We start from the raw sequence: 17194 nt of genomic DNA, 5'->3' as shown, positions 1-17194 counted from the left end.
ACAGACAGTCTCTTCAATAAGTGATGTTGGGAAAACTAGACAGCTACATGCAAATGAATGAGATTAGAATATTTCCTCACACCATAAACAAAAATAAACTCAAAATGGATTAAAGATCTAAATGTAAGCCCTGAAACCGTGAAACTCCTAGAAGAGAACATAGGCAGAAAACTCTGACATAAGCGGTAGCAATATTTTTTTGGGGTCTGTCTCCTAAGGCAAAAGAAAAGCATAAATAAACAAATGGGACTTAATTAAATATAAAAGATTTGCATAACAAAGGAAAACATCAACATAAAAGACAACCCACTGAATGAGAGAAAATAGTTGCAAATGATTTGACCGATAAGGGGTTAATATCAAAAATATATAAACAGCTCAAACAACTCATTAAACAATAGGCAGAAGACCTGAAGAGACACTTATCCAAACAAAATATACAGATGGTCATAAGGCACATGAAAAAATGCTCAACATCACTAATCAGAGAAATGCAAATCAAAACCCCAATGAGATATCACCTTACACTTGTCAGAATAGCTATCATCAAACAGTGTACAAGTAACAAATGTTGGAGAGGATGTGGAGAAATGAGAACCCTAGTACTTTGTTGTCGGGAATGTAAATTGGTGCAGCCACTATGGAAAACAATATGGAGGTTCTTCAAAAAACTAAAAATAGAACTACCATATGATCCAGCAATTCCACTGTTGGGTATATATCAGAAGGAAACAAAAACACTAATTTGAAAAGACACACACCTCAGTGTTAGTAGCATTATTTACAATAGCCAAGATATGGAAGCAACCTTAGTGCCAATCAACAGATGAACAGATAAAGAAGGTGCAGTATTTATATACAACAGAATATTTCTCATCCATGAAATTCTGCCATTTGCAACAACATGGAAGGACCTAGAGAGTATTATGCTTAGTGAAATAAGCCAGAACAGAAAAAGACAAATACTCTGTTATCACTTATATGTGGAATCCAACAAATAAAACAAATGAATGTATAAAAAAAATGAAACAGACTCAGATATAGAGAACAAACTAGTGGTTACCAGTGGGTACAGGGAAGGAAGGAGGGGCAAGATAGAGGTAGGGGATTAAGAGACACAAACAATTATATATAAAATAAATAAGCAACAAGGATATATTGTACAGCACTGGGAACTATAGCCATTATTTTGTAATAATTTTAAATGGAGTATAATTTATAAAAATATTGAATCACATTGTTGTACACCTGAAGCTAATATTGCAAACCAGCTACAGTTCAATAAAAAAGATATTATCTTTAGATTATATATAGCAAAGTAAATCATGTCGAATAACCTACCCAAATTTCAAATCTAGAGTCTTGATGCTAGGATAGCTGACAAATGAACAGGGCTCTTTCTATGCTTCTAATTTTAGAGCTCCCCCTGGATTAAACTTGAAATTTGGAAAAAGATTAGGCTTGTATAGTTTGGGTGAATAATCACCTCCTGTGCACATCAGTTATGACAAGCAAACAAAGAAGAAAAATTCAGGACAAAAAAAATGTACCCTAATCAGTTTCAGGACACAAAACAAATTAAATTCCAACCAACTAACCAAAACAAAGGAGAAGGAGGCAGGAAAAAATACACATTGAGGGATGAGTATTCTTGCTTGGCTTTTTACGCTGATAAATATTACGTTTTCAGAGCTTTATTTTGCACTGTAAGGATACAGACTATGTGCAACGAAATGCCGTCCTTTCCAATTTTGGATCAATAATATTTCATGGCCCTTTAGGATTAGTAGATACTACAATTGGTTTCTCAGGGATGTGACTAATAAGCAAGAAAAGCTGACAGATGGCTTTAATGCAGATGGCTGCTTGAAAAAAGACGATCTTCAGAGAATGTGTCAGATCTTATCATTTTGTGATATGATGACATTCTTTATTGGGGTGGAGAGAAGGAGGGCATATATTGGTCTAGATCTTTTGCTTTGTCATTTTAAGATTATAGAGAGGAAGCACATGGCCAAGGTATCTGTAGTTTGTGGTTTAGGCTGGGATGCTGCCCCCTTTCCCACAGATCCAGGCCATTAGTCATTCTTCTTTGTTCTACAAGTCAGGGTTGCGCCTCCTCTCTGGAAAGCTGCTCTTAGAGTCATGTTACTCTGAGACTTGGAACTAGTGAGTTTATCGTGACAAGGAGGAAGGATAAAAATTAAGGAGGGGAGAAGAACATGAAAGATTTGTTTCTCTCCTTATCTATCATCACATAAGTATGTGTTATGTTTGTGAAGCAATGTACTATACAGGGCAATTGGGAGGAACTGAACAGGTACATGGAAATGATTATTGCTTCAAAGCCAATGGAGAGAAGTGTGACAAAGTGAGTACCTGGAGTTAATATATTTTATTCTTTTTATCATCCCATAATTTTGTATTGGGAACTAACACAATTGGGGAGAACTGAGCAAGAATATGAGTAAATATAATTTTCAAAAATGTGTTCAAATAGCTGAAAGATACAAAATATGGTATCTCTCAAAACTGCACTCCAGTAGGACATTTTATTAATTTACTCCAAATGTTCATAAAAGTCTTTTAGGCTATTATTGATGTATTCATATATAAATATTGTTGTTTTGTAGTTTTTCTAAATAACTGATAAAAACTAATTTTTCCCTCACCCCTCCTCGCATCACCACCTCACGTACACTCACATACATACACTTTGTTGCAGGTGTTTGGATTTATCTTGTATTTTCTCTGCATTACCACTTTCCCCCATAACTTATGTCTCCCCACAGATTGCATTCACAGATCTTGTTTAACTAATTTCAGTTTTGTTCTCACTCATGTAGAAGAGTCTATTTTCAGCAGACAACTGTTCTTAGAATTGTGATAAAAGGCTCACATCTTAGGGCTAATTATTCAGGCATTAGTATAAGTCCTTATCATTCTCTAAACACTCTCCATCACTTTAGTATAGACAAGACTTCATTGTAATCTACTATTTTTCCTGTTAATGCTTCTGGTGGGTTTTGCCAAACTAGTGAATGAGCAGGTGGCTTTATTTACCTGAGGGCTTTCCACCAGTAAGTCACTATCTTACTGAGAGTTATCAAAACCCTCCTTGATTAGTTCTTAAACCATCCACTGTCCTTCCCTGCATCACTTCCGAATTCCTTATTTCTCATTGGTCACTAATAGAGGAAATAGGTTATTTTGTAAATAACAATGTAACTTCTCATAAGTGAAAATAGTTAAAATGTTGTACCCATATTACCATTATCTATATTGTAATATTTTGGATTAGAATGAGAAATTGTGTGATGAAGTGGAAAGAACAATGGATTTAGAGTCAGATATGATTTCGAGGGCCAGATATGCTATTACCTAGCTCTATGACCTTGGCTAAGTCATTTAACCTACAGGCCTCAGTGTTTTGTTTTGTTTTTTTTTAACATCTTTATTGGAGTATAATTGTTTTACAATAGTGTGTCAGTTTCTGCTGTATAACAAAGTGAATCAGCTATATGCATACATATATCCTCACATCCCCTCCCTCTTGCATCTCCCTCCCACCCTCCCTATCCCACCCCTCTAGGTGGATACAAATCCCTGAGCTGACCTCCCTGTGCTGTGCGGCTGCTTCCCACTAGCTATCTATTTTACATTTGGTAGTGTATGTATGTCCATGCCACTCTCTCACTTCGTCCCAGCTTACCATTCCCCTTCCCGGTATCCTCAAGTCCATTCTCTACGTCTGCCCCTAGGTTCTTTGAACCTTTTTTTTTTTTTTTTTTAGATTCCATATATATGTGTTAGCATATGGTATTTATTTTTCTCTTTCTGACTTACTTCACTATGTATGACAGACTCTAGGTCCATCCATCTCACTACAAATAACTCAATTTTGTTTCTTTTTATGGCTAAGTAATATTCCATTGTATATATGTGCCACATCTTCTTTATCCATTCATCTGTCGATGGACACTTAGGTTGCTTCCATGTCCTAGCTACTGTAAATAGACCTGCAATGAACATTGTGGTACACGACTCTTTTTGAATTATGGTTTTCTCAGGGTATACGCCCAGTAGTGGGATTGCTGGGTCATACGGTAGTTCTATTTTTAGTTTTTTAAGGAAACTCCATACTGTTTTCCATAGTGGCTATATCAATTTACATTCCCACCAACAGTGCAAGAGGGTTCCCTTTTCTCCACACCCTCTCCAGCATTTATTGTTTGTAGATTTTTTGATGCTAGGCCTCAGTTTTTGCAACAGAAAACTGAAAGGATTGTATCAGACCAGGTTTTTCAAGTTGTATGAAAACCATTTTCATATAGTAAGAACTTTTTTTAGTTCAATATTTCATTTCATTCAACAAAGATTCACTGAATGCCTACACTATATTAGGAAAATAAAACAGGATAAATTATCCTGAATTCAGCATCAGGAGGAAAAAAGAGGCAGAAAATACAGAAGAGGGGGTAAGGGATGGGGAAAATACAATGACAAGGTGTAAATATTGAAGAACTAAAATGAGAGAAGAGACAGCAAAGGTCAGGGCAATATTTGAAAAGATGACACAGGTATACCTTGGAGATATAGTAGGTTCAGTTACAGACAAACAAAATAAAGCAAATATTGCAATAAAGCAAGTCACACAAATTTTGTGGTTTCCCAGTGCCTATGAAAGTTATGTTTATACTATAGTCCATTAAGAGTACAATAGCAGTATGTCTAAAAAAATGTACATACCTGAACTAAAAAACACTTTATTGCTAAAAATGCTAACCATCATCTAAGTCTAACCATTCAGTGAGTCACAGTAGTAACATCAAAGATCACCATAACAAATATAATAATAATGAAAAAGTTTGAAATATTTCAAGAATTACCAAAATGTAACAGAGACACAAAGTGAGCAAATGCTGGTGGGAAAATGGCTCCAATAGACTTACTCAATGTAGGGTTGCCACAAATCTTTAATTTGCAAAAAATGCAGTATCTGCAAAGTACAATAAAACAAAAGCTCAATAAAACGGAGTATACTTATATCTGAAGTTTTTCAGGGACTAATCAGACAGCAATCCAGAGAGTCAAGAAACCTACTGCATCAGAAATAGAATAAATTAAAATAAATTCAAAAAATCACATTATATTAAAATTGCTGAAAATCAACAAGAAGAAAAAAAAACTTTTAAGCTGTGGGGGAGGGTGGGGAAGCCAGGTCATATGCAAAGGAATAAGTTAGACAGCTGATTTCTCAGCACATCAATGGAGTCCTGATAATAGTGGAATAAAGCCTTCAAAGTGCTAAAAGAAAATGCCTGCCAACCTAAAAGTCTATATCATGTGAAGTATCTTTCAAAAATGAAGTAAATAGATTTATCATGGTGATCATTTTATAATATATAAAGGTATTGAATCACTACATTGTATACCTGAAACTAATATAATTTTCAAAGTCAATTATACTTCAATAAAGAAGTGAAGTAAAAATAAAGACATCTATCTATCTAAGAGAGACCATCACTAGCATACTCTTACTAAAAGAAAATCTAAAGGAAAGTAATTCTAGATGTAGGATCTGAAGTGCAGGATGGAATAAACTAAACTAATATTAATCAACATGGATTGTATAAGACAGTAATAATAATGTTAATTGTTTTTGTTTTTAGGTAGACTTAAAAATACAACACAGTAACAAGAATCAAGAGGGTATAAATTGAATTAAACTTTGAAAATAACTTGTATTACTGGGAGGAGGGTCAAGGTTTTGGTTAACTTTAGACTTCAATAATTTAAGTATATTTGGTAAAATTTCTAGGGTAACTACTAAAAGAAAGAAACAGAACGTGCAACTTCCAAATGGGTACAGGGAAAAACAGAAGACAAAAATTACTCACTCCATCAAGAATAAAAGGCAAGAAATGAGAGAAAAACAATCCCAGAATAGTCCTGGCATATAGTGATAGTTTTAAAATATTGGCAGGATAAATGGCTGCATTCATGAAGAAAAGAATGAATGAATGCACATGTTGACATTCCTATACTGAGGAGAGCAGGTCAGAAGATATCAGTTCCCAGATACTGCCTAGTTTAGAGGTTGTGATTTAGAGATAAATGGATAAATGAGGTTGCTAGAGTCACAAAAATCAGTATTTTTCCTAAAATTTATACAGCCCCTTGAAGTTTTGAATGTGAATTCTCATTCCTATATCTACAAGTGGCATCCCCTTGGGTTGAGCCAGCTAAAAAGACAGCGTCTGCATTCCACAGCTCTGATATATGTTTGCTGGTACCCCAGGATTTCCCCATTCCCACATGTTTAGGCAAAAGTCATTTTAATTTTCACTTCATTTCAGTATTTCTGAATGCTACTTACCATGTAAGATTGCATTTTCAGACTGCCTTGATCAGTAAAGGATTTTCGGTTGTGCTGGCCCATTTCTCTACTAGATCCCCAGGCGGAACAGCTGCAAAACTTAATCTAGCTTTTGGTAATAAATTCATTCACCTTATTAGTATGCAGCTCAGGAAGACTAACCCCAACTCTAAAGGAAAATGAATGCTGATCTTTTTAAAGAGAGTGAATATGGAGCAGCCTGATCCCTGAGAGGCTCCAAGAGATTGAAGTTGTTCAAGTCTCACCCCTGGGGCCTTACAAGGGTAAAGTCACACAATCGGGGGCAATTTGACTGCCCTGCCAATCAAAGATGCTGCAGCAAATCTCACTCATTCAAACTGATTAGGCAGAGGGACTTACCTTAGGATGGTAAAAAGAACACTGTACGAAAAATCACCAGCTCTGCTCAGCCTCTTAATCTTTCTGGGCCTCAATTTACTCATCTGTGAATTAGGATGAGTTCAAGCATAATCATCTATGACCTTGGTTCTCAAACTTTAGAGTGCATCAGAATTACCCAGAGAGCTTGTTAAAACAGACTGCTGGGCTCACCTCCAGGGTTCTGGATGTGGCATTTCTCAGGTGGAGCCTAAGAATGTGCATTTCTATCAAGTTCCCAGGTGATGCTGATGCTGCCTGTACAGAGACCACACTTTGGAAACATTGATCTCTACAGCCCTTTTTCGCCTTATTATTCTCTAGAGTAGTGTAAAGTTCAAATTATGGAAATGCTTATTTTAATATTAAGTTTATATGTAAAATAAACTTTACTAGTTTTTATAAGCACATGTATTATCAGACCATACTGATACACTGTATTTAAGAATCATTTATAATTACTCTCTTCGTTTGTCTTTAATAGTTAACAAAAAGACTTGGCACACAGTTTATTTTTCTCAATAAGTGATCATTTAATATGCAAGGTCAACCCTTCAAGTATGCAGTAAAAGTGGTCATTTATGTGTTCATGGGTACCAGAAAGAAATATTCAATTTCAAAACTATACTTGCTTGACCAGTTCCTTACTTCTAGAATGCATTTATTCCTTTGGATAAAGACTTCAGTTCTATTAAAATGCAAATGTTCCAGAATATAGTAAAAAAAAAAAAAAAAAGAAAAAAGAAATCTTATCAGTCAATTGCCTATTACTGCAAGTGATTTTATCAAAGTATTTCAAAAGCCCCAAATTTGATAGGAGGAGGAAGATGGAGGTGTAGGCATGATTCACCAGAGAGAGAGGTGGCATCATCATGGCAGGAAAAGGAGATGCTGATTGGGAAGCTTCAACACCAAAAAGTTCACCAACATCACCATTTTGCCTAGGCCTTGACTTGTCTATATATTTAGCAAGGCCTTCTCCCCAGTGGGCAAAGTCAGGTCCAGTGATCTTAAGTTCATGATGTGGAATCCAAATGAATGAAGCTCCATGGATTCAGATTTGCCTAATAACAGATGGTGTACTCCAAATTCATGCAGTTCCCTGGATGCGTTGCTGATTACAACTATATAGCTCAGTATGGTACTGTGTCATCTGAATCATAGCCTCCTTATCCATCTGGTAGAAATGATTAGGCCAATGGTCTCTGCAATTAAGGATGGAAATCCAGAACCCAATCATTCTCTGTGTCAGAGAAAGGAGTTCAGCATTACAGACCCCTAGGTCTATGCTATAAATGAGAACAAGCAGAATGAAATTTAGTATCTGTTGTGTTCTCCCAAGTTCTTACTATGTTGCTACTTGTTTCTTTCTAGATGGAAAGCATTAAAACATTTCAGAACTCCCAGGGCATGGATCGTCTTAGGCTACCTATCCATTTGAACCAAAAATACACTCTCTGTTATAAGCAAGGCAAATTTGTGAAAGGAAAATAAGCAACATGTAGATCATAAAAGAAATTAGAGAATGCATAAATCAGACACTCAAAAACACGAGTTCCTATGAAATAACATCACAAAAGCTGGCCTATGTATAGCTAACAAAGATGATATACTGTGTGATCTTGCCATGACATTGTATCCACTTATCATATCATTAAGGCAAGGTATATTTCCAAGATAACAAAATGAGTAGACATTTAATTTGATTTCAGTAAATATGGGTTAGAATCCCTGCTGCTACCTACCTGCTCTAAAATTAGATGCCAGTGACACAATCCTGAGAAGCATGTCTTTAACTCTGGGTAGCAAAGCCTTTGAGCTGCTGAGTTACAGGGACTCTTTCTGTTAGCTGCCATTTTGCTTTGTACACAACTCTGTCACCATGATGTGAAGCCTGTGGGGCTGTAAATACCAATTATTGCCTCCAATTGTGCAAGACTTTTGGAGCTGGACTACCAGAGTTTAAATGCCAGCTCTGCCACTTAAGAATTGTGACTTTGGGCAACATAACCTAAATGCTCAGTGCCTGTTTCTTCAACTATAATCTGAGATAATGCTAGTATCAACCTAATAGTATTATTGTGAGAATTAAATTATTTAAAGACTAATATATGTAAAGCATTTAAAACGGTGACTGGCACAAAGTGAGTGCTAAGTAAATGTTGGCTGTTAAAGTTTATCATTTCTTTGTTCCGTATATCTATCCACATTAACAAGTGTATGTATAAGCTCCCCTTGGGAATGAAAATTCTCATTCAGAGAGAAACCAAACCATTCAATCAAAGAGAAAACTCTGTGCTTAAAAGACGCCAACATACAAGGGACTGGGTACCTTCAGCACACACAAAAGAATGGACCAAAATGGAGAACTGCCCAAAGACTGACTACACCCCAGAGCCAGAGCACGCTCCCTCCAGCTGCCTTGCCAAAGTCTGTTCGAGCACCATTAAAGGGTCCTATGGATCACCCATGTTACAAAATACGGGTAGGGGAGACTGTGTGCTCTCCCCTGGAACCTTACTACCCCATTCACCAGCAAAAGGGAGGCCATTTCCACAGGGAATCTCTGTGCTGCCAACCTGTGAGCCATGTATTCACACTAGGTCTCTTTTTGTCCCTCTACCCAGACCACTGCACATTTTCTTCTGTTTAGGTTCAAGGACCAACAATTTCTTATAATTCATGTTGCTAATAAAAATTGCTACCTGCAGTTTAGGACCTGCAATGTGCTGTGTGCTGCTTTTCTCCAGAACTAACACTAACACTGCAAGGCAGGCACTGCCGTCACCATTCTAGAGCTACAGAAACAGGCTCGGTGAGGTTAAGCAACTTTCCCAAGACTACAAAACTATTAAGTGGCAGGTGTGGAATTTGATCATAAATTCAACTAGCTCTAAGGCCCATGCTCTTTCCCCAGATTATGGGGCCTTCTACCCGGTGCAGAGCTGACACTCTAAAGCTCTCTCTGTGGCCTCTGGTGTGTGGTTTGGGAACATCTTTTGGTGGTCAATGAGTATTATACAGTCCTCACAATTGCTGGGGTGGGCATATGTATGGTACCTATTTCTCACTGCAGCCCAAACTGTCCCTCACCTTGCACTAGAGAGAAAGCTCCTTCTATCTGCCGTTGAGTACGATCAGAAGCAACCTCACCGGTGATTACTAAAGCAGGCACTGGGAGCCAGACCCTGGTTTAAATGCAGCTCTGCCACTTATTAGTTACTGTCTCTGAGCAAAGCTACTTAGTCTAAGCTCTTTGTTCTGAAAATGAGGCCACTGGTACCTAGTAGGTCTGGTGGTGAGGGTTGTATGAGAAGATCTTTGTCAAGTGCCTAGCACAGTGCCTCACACACAGTGATTGCTTGTTAAGCTGAGAACAGGAACCACACCCCTAGCCAGCAGGAGAGGAAGGCACATGCTACTGACTGTAGGACCCTCCCAGATACGAGAGATTTATCATCCCCTGTTTCTCCCCTTCAACCCACCAACCGCCCAGCTGTCCCAGTTGTCACTAAGCATCCTGAAACTTCAGTCTAGCTCAGGAAGGGTAACAGATCTCCATCAAGAATAAGACAATTAAGAGTAAAATATTACTCTTACTAAGCTTTTTTCTATTTGTGATGCTCACTCAATTCACCATACATTTGTTGATCATAGGTACTGATTTGTTGGAATCTATATACATATAATCTATCATTTATATATATAATATAATGTATATTTATATTTTATGATAATGTATACATATCACATACGTTTGTTCTATGTTTATGTGTGTACATGTATGTGTAGCTGTATGTTATGCACATAGACATATACACACATACATAATTTTAGAGGCATAATTTCAAAGGATTTTAAAATGTCTACCTCAAGACCTATTCTTAGGAACCTAGGCAGACTTGGATTTCAAAGGAACTTTCCTCTCTGTGAGTTAGTATTAAAACAACTGGGCCCTCCTTTTTTGGAATCAATTGTTCTTTATATCTCCTCAGGCTGAACTTGGCTGTAAGGTCACACAATCTTGTTGAATCAGCTCAATTTGTCCATTTAAAGTTTTCCAGTGATGTGAGTTTAAGTGAGAGCAATTCAGACCTTATAGGTTGGTCATGTCCTCAGGTCCTTCTGGCCCTAGATTACTGCTGACCCCCTCCACCTACCCCAACCTCTCCGTTTTTATGGGAATGTTAATGATCAGCCCCTTGACGCCGTCTACCTATTTGTAACTCTCCTGAGTCAGTATCGACTTTAGAATGGCAGGGGCTCAGGCATTAAAATTCAGGACCCATATATTCCACCTACTGGTGTAACTAATGCCCATTAACCTCACCTGAAATCATACAGTTCAGAAAAGGCAGAGAGGAAGCTGCAGTTCATTTAGAGAGGGTTAGCTGAAGCCTTCCAGCGCAGTGTCCATATTATCTCATGAAGCCTACAGTAAACCAAAGACCATGCAAAGGCCACAGGAGTTATTTTTACTAGAATTGTCTCCTGATCTACAAGGAGCTATCATAGCAAAATAGCAGGGGCTGGAATATTTTACAAGAAAAGTTTTCTACTCACAATAATTGAGCTGTTCAAGCTCTCTCTCCACCTTCCTTGTCTCCTTTGCTCCTAAATGTTCCAGCTCTTGAACACACATGCAGTTTGTGTGTGTGTGTGTGTGTGTTTAGGTGTTTGAGAAAAAATTTCAAATAGAGAAAATTATAAGGAATAATACAACAAACAATCCCACAACATATTAACTGTTAGAAAAACAACACTGACCATTGAAAATATTTTATCTTATATGCTTTGGAATTTTTATTTTGTAAAATAAAAATAGACTACATTGCAATTTTCTTTGACCTTCCTCTCCTAATGCAGAGACACCCATTAGCATGAATTGCATGTATACTTCCAGTCCATTTTTAAAAATTCTTTAACATACATATGCCCATTAAAATGTATATAGTATATATATACATTTAAAAGATACATAAACAGTATCATGCTGTATTATTCTGGAAGTTGCTATTTCCACTCTATATTGTGTTTCAGTGATGTATACATGATATATACAGATCTAGTTGATTCTTCTTAATTTCCCCAGGTCACGGGATAAGTTTGTGTAGGAGAAATAAAACCTGCCCATTTTACTACCTAGTTGTACAAGCGGCTAGGGACTCCAAAATACAATCAGCATACAGCAGTGGCCTTGAAAAAAGTGTCCAGTTACTATTTATCAAATTATAGTACTGACCAAGAGTGTTCATCATACACTACACTGAGCTAGACAAATTAAAATCACGAAGGGTTACCTACCATTACCAAATTCACAAATGAGTTGAAAATGCAACATTAACACTTGAAATAAATAAAAGATAACGGAGTAGATTCTTAAGGTGTGTTTTGAAGGACAAAATCAATTCGGAGCTAGGAGAGATCACTGTGAACAGGTATAGTTAGAGAGGTCTTCTTGGTAGAGGCAGTAGCTGAGACAGGCAATGAAAAGTGGGGAAAAGTTCAAATATCATAAGAGAATAGGAAAGGTATTAAGGCTTGGGAACATTATGAACAAAAGGTTTACAGGTTGGAATGAGTATGGAACGAGTAAGATAACCCTGAACGGAGGGGAGAAAGATATTAGAGGAAGGATGAGATAAACATGCGGAGAAATCTGAGCGCTGGATGACAGAGCTGTGCTTGTATAGTTACCCACGTGGAGCCACTTAAGGATCTCCCTGCAGGATTGGCTCTGTCTCCTCCGTCTGCAGCTCCTGGAATGTTCCATGCCCTCTAACACCCTTGCACCTTTGAACATACTACTCCCTCAACAGAAATGCCATTTCTGACCCCCTCTCTTTATCTTCAGCTTTCATCTCAGGCAACACACTCACAAAGCCTTCCTTGACACATGCCCTAGTCAGGATTAGGCTCCCCTTCTCCCATACCGCTTCAAGAGCCTGGGCTTCCTTCTAGCACAGAATTTGTCAAACGGGGTTGTAATTATGTTTAGTTGTCTTCCTCACTGAGTTATAAACTCCTTGGGAAGAAGGACTTTGACTTATTTATCTTTTGGGTCCAGATTGTAGCCCAGTACCTGTTTCACAGAGGCACTCAATTAACATTTGAATGAATTAAAACCTTAATGATTAATCAAATAACTATGGGTATATTCATTTAACTTTATGTATTTTTAAATATTTATATGTAAATATTACCCACTTAGGCTTAAAAAAGAAATCATTATTTTGATGCCTCTTGACTTTTAGAATACTTCCCATGAGAAGAAACACATTACAACTGGTAGCAACATAAAACACTATGAAAGATAAGCCCAAGTTCTATTTGTCCTGCAGCTCTTCAGAACTCAAAACATTTTCATCTATAGAAAAGAAAAACTATGAGCACTTTGATCTAACTGACTATGACACTTCAATCGTGTCATCTCCAAACGGATGTGTCCCCAGCAAAGCCCATTAACAAATCCCACGAAATAAAAATAGAATCTGAGTAATAAAATAAGGTCTAACCTTTCTTTACTGTGAACTCGGTCCAGTTTCACTTGCTCCCAGGGTGTTGTGTGCGGAGGCCTTGCACCCAGCGCTTCAGGCCAGGGCTCCTGGCGTGAAACGGTTGGGCCCACACCTCAGCTCCGCAGGCTGTGTGCACAAGCGCTGCCCACGGGTAAGATGGTGGCAGCGGACCGGGTGCAGAGGTGCTGCACCCGGCACTGCTATCTGGCGTTTGGAGAGCAGCACACCTGAGCCTAATGGGCAGGAACCCCACCTCATCCGCCAGCCCCGCCTTCAGCTCTCCCAGCTGAATCCTATAAAGCAGCCTCACCCATGTTCTGTAAGGGAAGGCAGGTGCTCTAGAGTGCAACGTCGCACCTCTCCATTCTTTGATCAAAGAATGAAACTCTCCTTTGCTTCTGAACCAAACCAGGTCTCATTCTGTTGGCTCCAACCAACACCAGGCTGTAACCGCTCTGAACGACCTAGCCGATGAAGGATATAAGGTGTCCAAGAAAAAGGCTCCAATATCACAAACTAGGGTGACCTACATAGGCTTCATTCTCACAGAAGGTCAGAGAAGCCTACCCCAGGAGCCTGGACCCTCCTAAAACTAGAAGACAGTTTAGATGTTTCCTGGGGAGGCCAGGTTTTGCCACATATGGATCCCTAACTAGGGTCTAATAGCAAGGCCTCTACATGGAAAGTTGAAAGGAAAGGGTGATGATCCTTTTGAATGAAACTCAGAATGTGAAGGGGCCTTTTAAGAATTGAAAAAGCAATTCCTTCAGGTCCCTGCCCTGGCCCTCCCAGATTTAGCTAAACCATTTGACCTTTACATTTAGGAGAGAAGGGGGATTGCCCTCAGGTCATTAGCTGGAAAACTAGGACCACTTGCTCAGGTGGTTGCTTATTTCCCTAAACAATTGGATGGAACAGCTGAGGGATGGCCTCCTTGCCTCCAGGCAGGAGCAGCTACTACCACCCTGCTAAACAAGGCTGAAAAGTTAACATTTGGTCAGCCAATCACTATATGGACTCCACCAGGCTCAGGTTTTAGTAAGTTCTAAGGGAAGGGAATGGCTGTCCCCCAGAAAGTCGATTCAAGGTCAGGCTATGCTTTTAGACAACACAGTGGCTACCATAAAAACCTGTCATGGGCTTCCCTCTTGGCGCCGTGGTTGAGAGTCCGCCTGCCAATGCAGGGGACACGGGTTCGTGCCCCGGTCCGGGAAGATCCCACATGCCGCGGAGCGGCTGGGCCCGTGAGCCATGGCCGCTGAGCCTGCGCGTCCGGAGCCTGTGCTCCACAACGGGAGAGGCCACAACAGTGAGAGGCCCGCATACCACAAAAAAAAAAAACACCTGTCACCTGCTAAATCCTGCCACCCTGCTACCCACAGAAACGGGGCCCCTAGAGCATGATTGTATAGAAACCACAGTCACGCTCCATCCCAGTCGCCTGACCTAGGAAGTAAGCCTCACCATCAGGGCACACTTGGGCCTGTAGGCAAAAGACCTAGATACCTTCATTTTTAGGAAAAATTTGGCGCATGGCCATTTTTCTTTTGCTGATATTTGGGCCATGTATCTTAAATTGTCTGGCATCCTTTGTCTCCAAAAGGTTAGACAAATGCTGGTTGCTCAGGGATACCAATAGTTAGGGCTGAAGCCTAGTGACCATACACACATCTAAAGGCAGCTGAGAAGTTCTCCTCCTCCACCCAGATTAGTACGCTGCCCAGACTCAGCAGGAAGTAGTTATAGAAGATGAACTTCACCCCTCAGCACCCCTCATGAATGAGGAGCCGGACAAAAGACAGAGGAGGGATTTGACACCATGAACAATTCTCAGGAAATAAAAATAGAATCTGGGTAATAAAGTAAGACCTGACCTTTGTTTGTTCTTTTCCTTTGTGCTTCGTCTAGTTTCACTTGCTCATAGGGTGCCCGGTACAGAGGCCTTGCACCCGACACTTCAGCTTAGCAGACCAGGTGCAGAGATGCTGCCCTCGGCACTTTGTTTGATCTGGACCGGGGGGAGCAGCACAGCTGCGCCCCGCCCGCTTCCCGGCTGAGGCGATCCCTGTAAAGCAACCCCACCGAACTCGGTCTCTTTCTATTGACGAGGACCCTTGTTGGGGCCTGACTCAGAAGGGTTGGTAACAATTGAACTTCCTGGGCCATCACAGGCTTGTTTGAGGACTGATTTAGTGAAGTGCCTAGAACAGGCCTTATTCCCAGTAAGTGCTCCATATGTTTTAATTAAACTCCCTGCGTATGTTAGCGTTTTCCATCACACTTAAAATACTATCCTAAGTCCTCCCCGACGGCTTACAAAGCCCTACATGATCTGGCTCCTTCTCTAACTTCATTTCCCATGATTCTTCCCTTTATCACCAGTTTCCGGTCATTCCCCAAGCACACCAGGTGTGTTCCAGTCTCAGGGTTTTCCATGCTGTTTTCACTACCTAGAATATTCTTCCCCTAGAGAGCAGCCTGGCTTGCCCTCATCACTCATTGGGGTCTACTTAAATGCCCCCTCCTCAAGAAGCCTTCCCCAACACCCTATCTAAAGCTGCACCTTCCATCACGCCATCTACTCATCCTGCTTCGTTTTGCTTCTACCACTGCTCAGGACCTGACAGTCTTAGATTTCTCTGTTGAGTTGGTCGTTGTCTGTGTCCTCCATGGAGGCAGAGATTTTATTTTTGCACCGATACCCTCAGCACCCAGAAAAAAAAATAGATGGATAAATAAATGAACAAATGAATGCATGGTCTCATTTAACACTCACAAATACGTAGGAGTATTGCTGTGTCCCAGGTGAGAAAACCAAGGCCTAGTAAGGAAAATTGATCACCCAGGATCAGCTGTGTTCTCTCTTGTAGTTTTAATCATGACAGTGCTTCCATTTGCATTTAGCTCCACACTCAGCCAGCCAACTTCAGCCACACCCAGACACCTGCACCCAGCCCACGGTGATGCTACTAGCACCTGTCACCTCCTGGCAGGGAAAGGGAGAGCAGTCCCCCGTGACCTCTGCCACCTCGCAGCCCACCCAGAGTGACGGCCACATCAGAGAGGCACACACAGTTCTGCTGCGTCCTTCCCTCATCAAACATTCATGCCATTTCTCCATCACATCGGTGCCTGCTGAGCCACCACTTTCTCTCCACTCCCAGCTCTCTCTCTTCTTGATCTTTTCTGGGATAGGGAGTTGTAAATAGATAATCTCCTTTGATGCCTTTCCCTAGCTGCCTACATTCTTCAATAAAAAGGCTACCTCCTTCTGCCAGAAATCTCTTGGTGGTACCTGACCTTCTGTGGTTTGATCTTTTCTCAGCCTGTCTTTGCAATTCCCTCAAACCTAGTTTCCCTTTCAGTGTCTGGAATACTGATTTATTTTGAAAGAGCACCATCAGCTGTGTCTTCTCTGCTCCGTAAGTTAATCAATAACTGAGTCCAACCCAGCAGTGGATCAACTAATATTCTGCTTCTGCTCAGCCCAGCCTTCCAACTCTGCCTTGCCCTGGGTTAGGAGGTCATTGAGTTCCAGGGCCTGGGAGGGGCAGGGCCTACCAGGAAGCAGAAATGCAAGAGCAGATCAATGAATCTGCAGAAAGTAGGGTAAACCCAACTTTCTTTTGAGGGTAAACCTTTACTCTGTTAGCTTTTTCAAAAGGAAATATAGAAAGAAAACTTCACGCTGCTTCCACTCCCCCTATTTCCATGGAGCCCTGAACATCCTGTGAAGAGATGTGATAGCTAGACACTTCCACCCCAGCTGAAGGGACTATTTCAGGCTTCATCTCCCACTTACTTCTCCAAGCCTGCAATCTGTGGGCTTACCAGGCTTTTCACTACATTGGCTTCAAAACCTAGAATTTCCCTCTCTGCCTAGCAATTTTAGGTTCAT

The sequence above is a fragment of the Stenella coeruleoalba genome, assembly GCF_951394435.1.
Source record: "Stenella coeruleoalba genome assembly, chromosome: 3".
Classification (NCBI taxonomy): Eukaryota; Metazoa; Chordata; class Mammalia; order Artiodactyla; family Delphinidae; genus Stenella; species Stenella coeruleoalba.
This window is presented reverse-complemented; position numbering follows the sequence as displayed.